Genomic DNA, 14,912 nt, shown 5'->3' on the forward strand with positions numbered 1-14,912 from the left:
TGTGGGGAGAGGATGTAGGTTAGCACTTATTTTCTGTACATACTGTACTACAAGGCCATTCAATTAGTTTGTCATGGGGGCCAGTTCCTGAAAAGCATCCAAAATGAGGGGCCAGAGAGATATAATAGCAATAAAGGAGCCCATATGTTATATGTTTGCTCATTAAGACAACCACATTGCTTTTTCTTCATTAATATATAGAATTTTGAAACTACATGACATCACTGCATTGTACATGGTGGCTTTTTTTTACAAACCTATTCAAATGTTGTATGTTCGAAGCACAACAAAAGCAGTGCATTGCTCAAGGAGGCTTCTACATTCAAACACATTCATATGTTATGTTTTAAACTGCGTAACAATTAGGAATGCAATGAATAATAATGATGGTTTCACAGTTGTTACGATTATTATGCATTTATTAAATTCAAAACACTTACTTTACAAAATCACAAGAAAACTGATTATATTTTAAAGTTTTATTTATTACTGCTCAGTAACCAAATACAGCACAAAATATTAAGAAAAACAAACGATAGTCCATTTCTCCTTTTGAACTTTTAGATTTGAAAAAGTTTTTAATTTAAACGTGAGTGATAATTTTACAAAGAAAATAAATGACAGAAGTGAATAAATGAATAAGAACAAGAATAAATTAAAAATAGTTTTTTGTCTAATGTAAATTTAAGCTATATATTTGCTAAAAATTTGAATGAACTTGTTATTAGCTGCATTCATACATACATAATCATTTTAATCATTTGTAATAATTCGTCTAACGGATCTTTTGTTTACATTGCACTGAAAGCCACACACAACTCTCACCGCTACACCGTGAGATCATTTCTACTGTGTGTGCCTGGAGGGCTCAAGTGCCTCAGTTCGCTTGCGAGCCGTGTGCGGACCGCTCCCAAAATGCACAAATCTCCATTAGAAATAGTAAACTTGCATGAGGAAAAGAAGCAATATGTGAACGGCCTGCTGCTATAGTTAATCCATCGGCGTACATATTAGCCCCTGTATGAGCTCGGAGATTTAAACTAGTGCACTGGTGGCATAACTATGTTTAGTTGCAGCAGTTTTGTTTTGTGCAACAGAAACGCACTGTTGAGAAGCCTTTAAAATTAATTAACCATATTGAATTAAAGCACGGTTAATAGTGGAATCAGCTAATCTTTGCATCCCTATTAATGATATCAATGCATTGTACAGAAGCCCTTTTGTACAAACATATCCAAATGTTTTCAGCCGCCTGCTTCAGTCGCTTAATGTCACTTGACTCACTCTCTGCACAGCCTTCAACTGTAGCTCGTGCTGTATTGAACAGGTGCAGTCACTTCATAACTATAGCGACTATTTTTCGACTAAACTAAATGTATTTTTGAAGTCTTGATCACACTATTTGGAGGGCAGGAACAAATTGCCTCAGGGGCCGCCAATTGAATAGTCCTGTCATACAATGTTCAGCTTGCAACAAACTACTGAAGGCAACAAAAAAGATTTGTCAACTTCATTTATGAATAATTGAGATATTATAGAGCTATATGGCATTAAAATGTATCTGCAACTGTACTTCAAACATGTGTAACCCTCTTTTGACACCTCTAGAGGTTTAATAAGAGGGTTACATTTTGGAGGCACCGCTGGGATCATTTTCCTTGTATGGTTGTCTAAATTAAGTTTTTGTTTATTCCAGTGTTGGTGAGAAGTACATCATAGATCTTTTGCAAGTAGCCGAGTGGAGTCGCCAGGTCGAAGTCAATCCTGTGATAGATAACTGTGTTATACTTAGTGGTGTTCCTTTAGATGTTAAAGATGAGACAATTTCTGAAGTGTTAGCCACAGTTAAATCATTTTGACGAACTCCATTGCGGGGAAGGCGGGGAGACACTACAGGAATGAATTTGTTTCTGTTGATTGAAACTAGCATGGAGGTTGATCCAAGTATTATACCACCAGAAGTAGGTATTCCTGGAGAAGTGGGGCCTTGGAGTGTTCACCTCCTGGAAACTGTAGAGCCTGTTGATCCAGAAGGCACTTTTAAGGAGAAACTAATGTCGTTTATGGAACAGGAAGGGAAGTCTGTAAATGAAGTGAGGTCAGTACTGGAACCAGAACAGTCTCCGCATGTTGATGTAAACCTGAACTTGGTAAATGCAATTGACAGCCTTGTTGATAAGTGTACCCAAGGATCAGGTGATGCGCTTACTTACAGAAAACTGAGAGTGTTTTCAGGTGTGCAACCTGTTCCATCTGGGGAAGAGGATAACGAATCCTGGATGGAACAGGCAGCTCAGATGATTGGGGAGTGGCAATGCGCTGAAATTGTAAAGAGACAGCGCATTGTGGAAAGTTTAAGAGGGCCTGCTGCTGACATAGTCAGGTTTTTAAAGGTGAGCAGTCCAACTTCCACTGCTGCTGACTATCTTAAGGCCCTGGAGACAGCTTATGGCAGTACTGAGAGTGAGTCAGACTTGATGGTGAAATTTGGTAGCACTTATCAAGAGCCAGGTGAGAAACTTTCTGCATTTCTGTACCGACTTGATAAGATTCTCCACCGTATTTTCCTGAAAGGTTGTGTAAAAGTGGAAGACTTGAACAAAAAGCGGATGGAGCAGATTTTTAAAGGAGCTCTTACTACTGACATGGTAGCAATAAGATTACGAGTGACTTACAGCTTGAGTGACCCGCCAAATTTTTCAGACCTTCTTAAAGAGGTGAGGGAGGATGATGCTGTGCTGGTCAAACCAGGTATTTTCTGCTACAAGTGTGGTGAAGATGGACATACCAAAAGAGAATGTAAAGGAGAAGAGAACCTGAGGAAGGTTAATCAAAAGCTTATTAAATATAGCCGCATGTCGGGAAACTCCAAGGAAGTTCTGTGAAGGAACGACACCAGACTCCAGTGAAAATACGTTCCAATTCTTTTCTTGTTGGACCAACCTATTCTTCTGATCTTCCTTCTGGATTAGTAGGTCCAACGTCTGAGGTTCCTGTGCAAATAGAAGGAGTCTCAGCTAAAGCATTATTAGATAGTTGTTCACAGGATACAATCTTGTACAGAAATTTCTACTATACTCACTTGAAGCACCTACCACTGAAGCCCGTGCAGAATCTGGAGATTTGGGGTTTGAGTTCTGATAAGTATCCTTATGATGGTTACTTGCCCATTCGCCTTAAATTTACAGAAGCTGTGGCTGGAGTACCTCAAACAATTGACAAACTTGCTCTAGTTTGCCCTGATCCCAAGCCTGAGCAACATATTGCTATACTAGTTGGGACTAATACTTCTCTGGTGCGACAGTTGTTTAATGCTTGCAAAGAGAAGGCAGGCGAGAATTTTATGAATGTTTTGACTGTTCATCCAGTAGTTAGGGCAGCTTATGAGACTATTCAGAATGCGAGTGAACTTTTTTTGGTGAAGTGTGTGAGAAACATGTACTGATTGATCATGCAATTGACACCATTGCTCCTGAAGAATTATTTGTGCAGCCTGAATTACAGCCTGCTTCAATTGTTACAAATAGGATGATTACTGTGACTTTAAAGAACATGTCCAGTAAGGAAGTCATTTTAAAGCGTGGTACTCCTATTGCACACATCTTTCCGGTAGATGTGGTACCTCAGTTGACACCCAAAGCTGATGTGTCAGCCCCGAATATGTCTTTTGATTCTTTTGATTTTGGTAAAACTCCCCTACCCGAGGAAGCAAAAAAATATTTGATTGAGAAGCTTTTGGAGAGGCACGATGTTTTTTCTGCTCACGAATGGGATGTTGGATGTTCCAAAAGTACTGTTCATAAATCAGATTATCGAATTCCACTCCTTTTCGTGAAAGATCACGTCGGTTAGTTCCTAAAGATTTGGAAGATGTGCGAAAGCATTTGATTGAGCATTTGATTAAAAGTGTGGCATCATCACAGAATCCAAGAGTCCGTACGCATTACCAATTGTAGTAGTACGCAAAAAAACTGGAAGTGTGAGGATGTGTGTGGACTATCGGACGTTGAATCAGAGAACAATACCTGATCAGTATACCGTTCCGATAATTGAGGATGCTTTGCATTGTTTATCCGGTAGCAAATGGTTTTCTGTGCTTGACCTGAGAAGCGGTTATTACCAGATTCCCATGAACAAAGCTGACCAGGAGAAAACTGCATTCATTTGTCCGTTAGGGTTTTTTGAATTTGAAAGAATGCCTCAAGGGATTTCTGGAGCACTTGCTACTTTTCAGCGGGTCATGGAACGAACAGTGGGTGATATGAATTTCCTTAAAGTGTTGGCTTACCTTGATGATTTAATCATTTTTGGCAAAACAATCGAAGAACACGAAGAACGGTTGTTCAAGGTTTTAGACAGGTTAAGAGAGGAGGGTTTAAAACTGTCCCTTGATAAATGTCAGTTCTATCGAACTTCCGTTACTTATGTCGGTCATGTAGTTTCTCAGGAAGGAATTGCTACAGATCCATCAAAAGTGGAAGCTGTGACCACCTGGCCAAGGCCTAAATCTTTGACTGAATTAAGATCTTTCTTAGGTTTCTGCGGGTATTACCGACACTTTGTAAAAGGTTATTCGAAATTATGGGTAAATTATGGGAAGCTTAAGGGGTACCCACCAAATTCAAGTCCGAAAGACAAGATGGCTATAAAAACTGCGGTGGATTATTTTAAGCCAACTGATCCGTTTGGAAAGAGGTGGAATAAAATATGTGAGAAAGCCTTTGAAGAGTTGAAATCTTGTCTGACTAAAGCTCCTGTTTTGGCTTTTGCTGATCCACAATTGCCTTACATACTTCACATAGATGCAAGCCGAGACGGTTTAGGTGGCGTTTTGTATCAACAACACACAGAGGGATTGTGCCCTGTTGCTTTTATTAGCCGCAGCCTTTCACCATCAGAAGAGAATTACCCAGCTCATAAACAGGAATTCCTTGCTCTTAAATGGGCTGTTGTTGATAAGTTGCATTACTACCTTTATGGTGTTCATTTTGAAGTGAGAACTGACAACAATCCGTTGACCTATATCTTAATATCTGCAAAATTGGACGCTACAGGTTACAGATGGTTGTCAGCTTTATCAACATATACATTCAGTCTGAAGTACAGGACCGGAAAGAATAACGTGGATGCTGATTCTTTGTCCAGACGTTGCCATTCTAGTGCAGCACCTGATGATGAGTGGGTGGAGATTTCAGCTCCTGGGGTTCGGGTTTTGTGTCAGTCTGTCATGACATGTGAGAGTGAGGGAAGTCCAGTTGAAAGGAGGGTCCATACTAGAGGTCTGCATTCCCGCGGCTGTCCCGCGGGCGCCGCAGGACCCGGGCGCCGCAGGACCAGATTTCTGCGGGGCGGGAATAAATTTCCGAATAAATCGCGGGAGCGGTCGGTAACGGGTTTAATTTGGGACGGGAGCGGGCTGTCTAGCAATATCGCGGATATTGCTATGCGAATGAGAGAGAGAGAGAGAGAGAGAGAGAGAGAGAGCGAGCGAGCTTTGCCTGTGTGTGTGCTTGGTGCTTGTGTGTGTGTATGTGTGTGCGCGCACGAATGAGAGAGAGAGCTTTCCCAGATAGCAAAATACACTCGGGCCAGTTCCGGCTAGATTCTCGCCTGCCGGAGACTTACCACTCAGCCCGGCTCCGGCTGCCGGACTCCGGATGCTTGTGAACTCACTGCCCGATTCCGGCCCGAATCAATTGGGCCACATGCGACGGCCGTAAGCGAGCCGGAATCGGCCCGAGAGTAATGTGCGCTGCGGCCCGGAGCTGGCGCGACTCAGTATTTATATACCTTTATATAAAACCTTTTGGTATTACATTGGTACTTGATACATGGTATTACAAGCCTTTGAGTTGATATAACAGCAAACGCCTGTGTGTCTGCTTGGTATTTGTGTGTGTGTTAGCGCGCGCGCGCATGTATGAGAGACAGAGATTGGTCTGTGTGTGTGTGCTTGGTGCTGTGTGTGTGTGTGTTTATACAGACAGCTTGGCTGTCTGGACTGTATAGCTGGGGGATTTTCGGTTTTGTTCTCCCCCGCTCTTTAGCGGGATCGGGCGCGGCGGCCAGAAAACGGGGCGGGTCGGGCAGCGGGACAATAAATTCTTAATATAAGCGGGAGCGGTCGGGATCGGGCTAAAACCTGGCGGGTGCGGGCGGGAGCAGGATTCAAAATTTGGTCCCACGCAGATCTCTAGTCCATACTTCAAAGTCTTCAGATGAGAATGTGTCAGGTGCTTTGAGTAATGTTGTTTCTTTTCTTAACATGAGCCAAGGAATTTGGACTCTGACGAGGAAGGCTCAAGGACTGAATCCGCATTTGAGAAAAGTAAGGTTAGCGGTTAGCCAGACGCAACTACCCAGTAGTGTAGATTTGGACAATTCTGAGCTGAAAGTTTGGAAAAAGGAATGGGAAAATCTAGTGGTGGAAAACGGGGTGCTGTATAGAGTGATTTCTTTGTCAGACAATAGAGTGAAACGACAACTCGTACTCCCTACTTCTGTTCGGAATTCAGTGTTGTCATCTCTTCATGATGAGAGTTGACATTTTGGGTTCGACCTAAACCTATGCTCTCATTAGAGACAGATTTTTTTGGCCAGGTATGAAGGGTGAGGTGGAAAAACACTGCAAGACTTGTGAACGTTGTATAGTACGAAAGACCTTGCCGAAAAAGACTGCTCTCATGTCACACATGCAAAGCTCTAATCCTTTAGACTTATTATGTATTGACTTTTTGACAATCGAGCCTGACAGTCGCAATGTATGTAATGTACTTGTGGTTACTGACCATTTTACCCGATACGCGCAGGCATACACCACTAAAGACCAAAAAGCTTTGACTGTGGCTAAGACTTTATGTGAGAAGTTCTTTGTTCTTTACGGTTTACCTAACAGAATTCATTCGGATCAAGGTAGAGATTTTGAAAGCAAATTGATAAAAGAAATGTTAAATGTGTTGGGTTTAAAGAAATCTCGAACATCCCCATACCATCCTCAAGGGGATCCCCGACCAGAACGATTTAAACGGACTCTGTTGAATATGTTAGGTACCTTGAATCCAAGTCAGAAGTCTAAATGGAGTCAGTATATTCCACAGCTTTTGCATGCATACAATTCCACTAATAACGAATCGACTGGATATTCCCCATATTTTCTTATGTTTGGAAGAGAACCCAAGTTGCCTGTGGATGTCTGTTTTGGGACATCAAACGAGAAAGGCTGTAATGTATCTCATTCCAAATATGTTGAAAATATGAGAAAAGGTTTGACAACTGCTTGCGAGTTAGCAGCTGCCTCTGCTGGCAAAGTGAACCAAAGTAAAAAAAAACGGCGATACGATGAAAAGGTTCATCCTTGCGAATTAAAACCTGGTGATAGGGTTTTAATCCGAAACCTTGGTTTGAAAGGAAAACAGAAACTTGCTGACCATTGGAGTTCTGTCACCTATGTAGTAGGGAAACTTACCCGTGTATCAGTTGGTTCCTGAAAGTGGTGAGGGTCAAAGTAAAGTCTTACACCGTAACCATATTCTGCCCCTGAGGTTTCAAGTTCGTCCGGGTAATGACGAACTTCAAAAGAAAAATACCAAAGATTCAAGGAAACGTTTGAGAGAAAGAAACATGAAAGCACATGTAACTGAACCTCCTCTGAGTGTAGCACAAGATGTTTTTTCAACTGATTCAGAGTCCGAATATGGTTATGGGCTGTATTTAATTCATGATTCTATACCTAGTGAGATAAGTAAGTCTGAGGTTCAAAATTCTACTGTTGTGAAGGAAATTTTTACCTGAACCAGTTGAGGATAAGGTAATTACCTTTGGTGATGGTAATATCCATGCGCTTGTTGATCAGGAAGTTGTAAGAACTGTACCTGTGGAAAGGAATGATGCCCAGGGCAGTAATACCCAAATTAGTGTGTCAGTTGACTGTGTTCCTGAAAGTGACTCAGACCCTGTATCTGATGCTCAGTTGAGAAGGTCAGAAAGAGAAAGGAAACCTCCTGCCCGGTTTACTTATCCACAGTTGGGAAAGCCCAGTAAAGAAACTGCAGTGATTTCCAAATTTGGCGAGGTGTATTTCTAATGTGAATAGTACTTGTCAAATGTGGTGGTGTAATCCACATGCCTTATGTAAGGAGTGCTCAAAGAAAGTGAAACCATTGTCATGGGTAGTTTCTAAGATTTAGGAAAATCTACACCCAATGTGATTAGCATGGGGACATGCTATTATTTTAGTGAAGGGAGGGTGTAACCAGCTCTATAATATGTGTAAATACGTCAGTATTATAAACTGTATATTAAGACAGAATTGGTTTGTATTTATTTTCAAACATTTCTTTTGCAACATTAATAATGTAAACAGTTTGATATTGTTTGTTTTCTGTATTTTGGTGAAAATATATTTTTATTCTATTTTGTACTAATAGCTTAAGCCAATGAGTGTGTGTTTCAAAGTTGATTGATGGGTTATGTTGGCCAATGAGAACAGAGCAGGAGAGACAGAGAGGAGAAGACAACGGAGGTGCTCTGGCCTGTTTTCTCACGGGAAAAGTTGCTAAAAACAGAATATAACACGTTGATCATCGCTTAGCGAGGCTAGCGGGACTGCTTTGTTCTCTGTTTCTGTTGTGGACCAAATCTTAATGTTATAACGTTACAGAAGACGGACGTCTACATTAGGCTACATTCGTGGTGGACCGGGAAACTTTTGAGTGACGGCTGGTGATTTAGCGCCGTTCTGCTCCAACGCATTTCCAGGTGACTTTTACTTTTCTTTCGTCTGATGTTTCGATCATCTTCAGCTGCTAATATCAACTGAAAGTTTCATCAAGGCACGGATGGTTTCTGCCATGGGGACTTTTCGATGATCGCTGCATGAAGATTCGCGAGTAACGTGACTGCCTTTTTTTCCTCGGAAAACGATTGCTTCACATGTGCACCAACGATACTGGGCCCCAACTAATAACACACACACACATAAGACTGACATATATACTTTTTGAGTGATAAAACTGCGACTGTTTGAGTCTATTTGTTTGAACTTCCATTTGAATCGGTTCATTTGAATCACTTGAATCGCTCTGAATCCGTCAAAAGAACCGTATGACAGTTTGATTCAGGGAAATGTGTTTTGTGTGATTGTTGGAAGACTTTAGGTCTTATTGTTCCTATATTTGTGTTAAATCATTTTTTGCACCCCAGTGGTCTAGGGAAAAGTGTGTTAATTGTAAAGTAAAACCTGTAAGGGTTATTTTATTGCACGGTTTAAGGCTCTCTTGGATATTAAGGCAAAAAGAGAGACTATTTAATTTTGGTAACGGGTTTAATTATTTTAACACTACTATTTTTTTTCTATTGCATTTTTGTTTGTTTTACATAAAACAATTGAGTTTTCTTCTAATATTGTTTATTTACATCCTATAGCTTTTAATAAATATTTTTTTATTAATCTAAAACAGATTTACTGGAATTTGCTTATACTTTTCCGTATAAGGGTACATTTTGGAGGCACCGCTTTATTCTATTTGAGAGTTTTTGTGTTACTGCATCAATAACAACCATACTTGAAAATTCAGTATATTTTGCCATCAAAGAACTGAGATACCAGGTTCCTGGGCGCTATTAAACCTCTAGAGGTGTCAAAGGAGGGTTACACATGTTTAAAGACAACCAATGAAGTTATCTTGAAGAAAACGAGTGCTGGACTGGACTGCACAGCACTGGTTTTAAACAAGTCAAGAGTTAGTAAATGATGACAGAACTTTGATTTTTGGGTGAACTGTAGACATGAAGCGTAGACGAGGGTCATTTACCAAGTAATGTAAAAGGAAAGATCATCAAAATATTAGAAAAAGTAGTAGTGTAAGATTAGGTGCTTCTTCTGCCTCACATATGCTCTGCTATAATGCTGGCGGTGTGAAACAGGGCTAATCCTTTACCTGACGGACAGGCGGATGAAGATGGTAATAGCATGTCTGTACTTATAAACTTGCAATGGAAAGTCTGAAAACTTTAAAACCCTTTCTTTACACTTTTGGTTTGGGTCCCTGTGGATATTTCCACATTCCTCTTATCTTCATAGATGTGCACTCTGTCGCCTCCAGTCCTCTTTCTCAATTTGATTTTTCCTCGCCCTCAGCACCACAATCTGATTTCTGGGCCACTGAATAACTGTATCTGTGGCCGAGTGACCTGAGGGTCGTTAGCAATTTCCTTCTCTTACATATTTTTTGCGATTCTCAATCTATTTCTCACACTTTCGCCACTCACAAAGATTAGATGTCCTGGTGCAAAGATGATAGACTGACCTTCTCAAGGGCAAGTGCTGTCTATAGAAATGAATATCATAATAATAATTATGCTGCTTTGATTATGGCACATGGCATTGTGAGATGTCTCCAGTTGATGAATGAAGCCATCTATGCAGCAGAGGCCATTCAGATTCATTGTGTCGCTGCTGAAAGGAATATGTTGGATTTGCTCTTTCTCAAGGGCGATTCACACCAGCTAAGAGTTTAAAGAGTCAAGAGATTTGAGATGCTGACAAAGCCAAGGGATCTGTAATGACCCGAGTTAAAATACAGACATGCATACAGAACTGGAAAACTGCCATTTCAAATCTATAGCTGCCAACGCACAATACACAAATGACTGATGATGGCCACTTCAAGACTGTGTGTTTTAAAGCTGAATAGGAAGTGAGGGTGTTGCAGAAGTAAAAAGAGAGATGTGAGGCGATGTGATGATGTAGAAGAGCGAGCTGCTGGTTTTTTTACTTGAACAGCTGTTGGGGCAGATCCACTTTCAGTTCAGCATTCTTTCATAGTTGGAGCCCATGCTGTTGTTTTTTAACTTTACATTTATCAAAAAAAAAAAATTAATTAAAAACATCCCTATAACGTGCACAAAAATTATTAAGCAGCACTGCTTACACCAAACTATACTAATGCTAGTAACAGCAAGGATGACAATAATGATAAACATAAGATTTCAGGAAACATAGCTATGGCTGCATGTGTCTGAAAGCTTGAAGCTGACTTGTTGCCTGAAGGCAGAAATTGTGCATGAATGCTCCTCATAAAAACAATATTTCACACAAACTTCTAAGACAGATGAATGATTGAAATGGCACCTATTTTACCCCTTTTTCAAGATTTAAGATAAGTCTTTTGTGTCTCCAGAATGTGTCTGTAAAGTTTCAGCTCAAAACACCCATCAGAATATTTATTATACCTTTCAGAATATTGGAATTTTCTGCTCTGAACACAATGTAGCTGTTTTTGTTGCCTTTGCCTTTAAAGGGGTCCAGAATGTAATTTTAATGCTTGGTTATGTTTATAAAATGCAAAGCAATGTGTGCTTATGTTTTACTTTAAGGAAACCATGTTATTTTTCATAAATCTCACTTTGATTATATACAGCTACTCAGCTAACATAAAACCGCTGATATATTTCCTAGTTCCTATGAAAGGCCCACCCTCAACTCTGGTCATTGTCATAATGTGCTGTGATTCATGGATCGGCTCGCTGTCACGCCCATACAAGCATGCACTTTTCTGTTGTGTAAACACTCAACCTTCTGCCGCTCTCTAAAATAAAATCTGACAAGTGTCTGTAACGAGTAAAAATGGGGTGCGGCCTCTTTAAGAGAGTTTGCCATTGTGTGTGTGTGTGTGTGTGTGTGTGTGTGTGTGTGTGTGTGTGTGTGTGTGTGTGTGTGTGTGTGTGTGTGTGTGTGTGTGTGTGTGAATGTGTAAACTTTCTGTAACAAGTGCATGTGCGCTATATTTTTACAGCACCTCTGGCCACGGCCCTTAGCTGCGCAGTGTGTGTGCGCGATAAACAAACCATTGTGATCTCGTTTTTGTAGTCCCCAAAATTTGTTCATTGTAGACTTTGCTAAGCTAACTCTAAAAACAAAGGTCTCCCTTTGCATTGAACTTAGAACTTTTCACATTCAGAGATGCTGTTTATATTCACACAGCTGCATTACACATCAACTAAAGTTCAAAATATGATGTCGTAGTGGACCACCCTTTTAATGCTAGTTCTCCCTACCCACTGCTCCCACATGCCTGTCAGAGTGTGTCTCAATCAGCTGCATCAGATAAATAGCACAGTGGCAGACATGAAAGAAGCAGATCTCACTTAACTTTTGTTAGAAACACTACATTATCTTTCCCAATGATTATTTGATGTATTTGTTGTGGAGTTAATTCAAGCCTTTCTGGCACAACGAGTCACACACAATGTCGTTACAATGTTCATGCACGCACACACATAACACTGTTTTTGCAGCTTACAAAAGATGATTTTCATCATAGGTGCCCTTTAAGTATTTAAAACAAAAAAGAGAATATTTGTAAAGGAAATGTAAGAGTGAAGTGCATTGTGACCATTTAGTTTTACCTTGATTTTACATTGATTAATCTCTTTTATAGAGCCATGCTTCACTGTACTTAACCCTCTACTGCACGACGTAACCATATGGCAACATGATACTTATGTTCGTTTCCCTGCCACTGTTTCTTTAAGACCAACATATTTTTTTTTTGTTGTTGTTGGAAAGAGAAGTCCTTAGAGTAGTCAATGATGTACTTTGGTTTTTCTGTAGCGCAATTTCTGACAGACTGGTGTTTATTGTGAGTAGCTGCTAAATGCAAATGTAAATGTCAATAAAAACAAAGGATCAAATTAGGTTAGATCCACAAAAAAATCTGAAACATCACCTCCAGTAAGTTATGATGACATATTCATAACTCAATTTTTTTTTTTAGCAAATTAGTTTTTTGTAAATCGATCAAATGTGTGTGTTACCAAATGGCAACACTGTGCAATAGTGGAATGTGCATTATTGCAATAAATTAGCTAGCTTGCAAGGTCAGCTGTGAACCTTTAAGTTGTAACAATAACAACATGAATGCTAGTAATATAATGTTGATTAGTCATGTGTTAATGACATTTTCATTATGGATAAAATCTAGTTTTAATGGCAAAACTACTTTTGAATAGATATCAATACAGAGAACAGTGTAGTAGCGAGCACCACCATGTTCTATTGTAAATGAAACAAGAAAAAGACAGAACTGACTCTTCCTGCAGATGAAAATGAGGATGAGATGGGTTTTAGAGACCATGAGAATAATGCAGACTGAACATTTGATTGAGAAAGGTCAGGTAAGTTAGCTCAGATGCAGATAAGACAGGTGTAGTAAAGTGTATATAAAGTGTATATTTATTTATTATAACATTTACTGGAGAATGTATTTATATTTACTGTATGTTGTATATATGATAATACAATATTATGATTGTTTTCAATAATATTCAGCTAAAAAGAATGCAATAAATGAAAGCTGTTGGAATATGAGTTGTGGTGTGTAAGGTGTTATTTATAATTTCCATGTTAAAGCTCATAATGCTGCAACAACAAATAAATCATTTCAAACAAAAAAATTATTAATTATAAGGTAAGTTTTAAGTTAGATCCACTGTTGGCCGTTGTTGCCATAAGCAAACATATCATAAAGTACCTTTAAAAAAAGATTTTTTTTTTCAAAATTATTCATAGCACTTCAAGCTAAGCCATTTTAAGAAAAGAAAAACAGTCAAAAAATTTTTTTTACAGATTTATCCTAATGCGCGCGGTAAAGTGTTATACCTGGATGTTCTGCATCACAAGTACAACATACATAGTACAACATGTTTTTGGCATCATACTGCCCTGTAGCCTTCATTTTACCTAGAAACTGCTTAGCAATTTTACAAAATATGAATTCAAATGAGCTCGTCTTGGCTAGTGAGTAGTAGTAAAAGTGTAAGCCAGCAGTTTCTATAGGAAAATTCTTCATCACGTGTCACAGTTGAAAAGGAGTTGACAAGTTTCCTTAATCAATCAAATGTTCAGCTGATGTTTAAAAGTACAGACAAACAGATCATTAACACAGCTGGTTCATGTGGTATTTATGTCAGGGAAAAAATCCAAAGTGTGGGACAATTTCAAGAGAGATTAAAAAATTGTCCCCCAAAAAGGGATGCTCCTTTACTTGCCTACTTACACACTGTTCAAACATTAACTTACATCAATGTGTGCTTTCAATAGGCACAACCAGTGTTGATACAGTGTAAAACTCTATATGGTACCACCCTGGCTTGAGGTCCTTTGCTGATTCTTCCCCTCTCTTTGCTTCCCTCACTTCCCTATAATATCCACTGTCCTGTACATTAAAGGTGAAAACCCTGAAAACATTATTTTAAAATAAATAAAACATAATGCTATAAAGTTTGCTTGAGTGTTTTGGATCATTATGTAAGAAATATCTGATGGTCATTGAATTCAATAGACTGAAGTCAGTTTTCAACGTAGAGTGGATGTACCACAAATAAAGTCATTATTCAGATCAATACAATTGTCTGAATTGATTTTTGAACCTCACACCATTCCTGTGTGGAGTTAATTTCTTACATATATCTTACACAGTTCAATAAATCATTTTGACTAGTAGCATGAAACTGTATAGCAGTCAAGATCTGGCTGGAACATATTTAGCTGCATGTTTATCTGAATATAATTACTCACCTTAGAAAGAATGTTTATCAGCTAGTAAGAATCAATTATTCAACAGCCCTGTAGTAAAAAAATAATACAGCATTTAACAACAGTGTTACTGATGGCACATCAACGCTAGACACACTTTTTAACTTGACCTATACTCCAACAACAAAGCTTATTTCACTCATTAGATCATTAATGGAAACTCTAAGATCTTAAATGGATAGCTTGGATACACTGTAAAAAATAACGGGTGAAATATACGGTAAAATACCGGCAGCTGTGGTTGCCAGAAGTTCACCGTAAAATATAAGGTTGCAACGTGCAATGCTTTACAGAATACTTTTTGATGATCTGTAAA

The 14,912-nt window shown here is 39.2% G+C and overlaps 1 protein-coding gene across 1 annotated transcript in view; it reads left to right on the forward strand.

Moving 5' to 3' along the window:
- Positions 1-14,912, forward strand: part of gypc (glycophorin C (Gerbich blood group)) — a 53,017-nt gene that overhangs the window by 10,451 nt on the left and 27,654 nt on the right.

Source organism: Danio rerio, chromosome 9, assembly GCF_049306965.1.
Source record: "Danio rerio strain Tuebingen ecotype United States chromosome 9, GRCz12tu, whole genome shotgun sequence".
Lineage (NCBI taxonomy): Eukaryota > Metazoa > Chordata > Actinopteri > Cypriniformes > Danionidae > Danio > Danio rerio.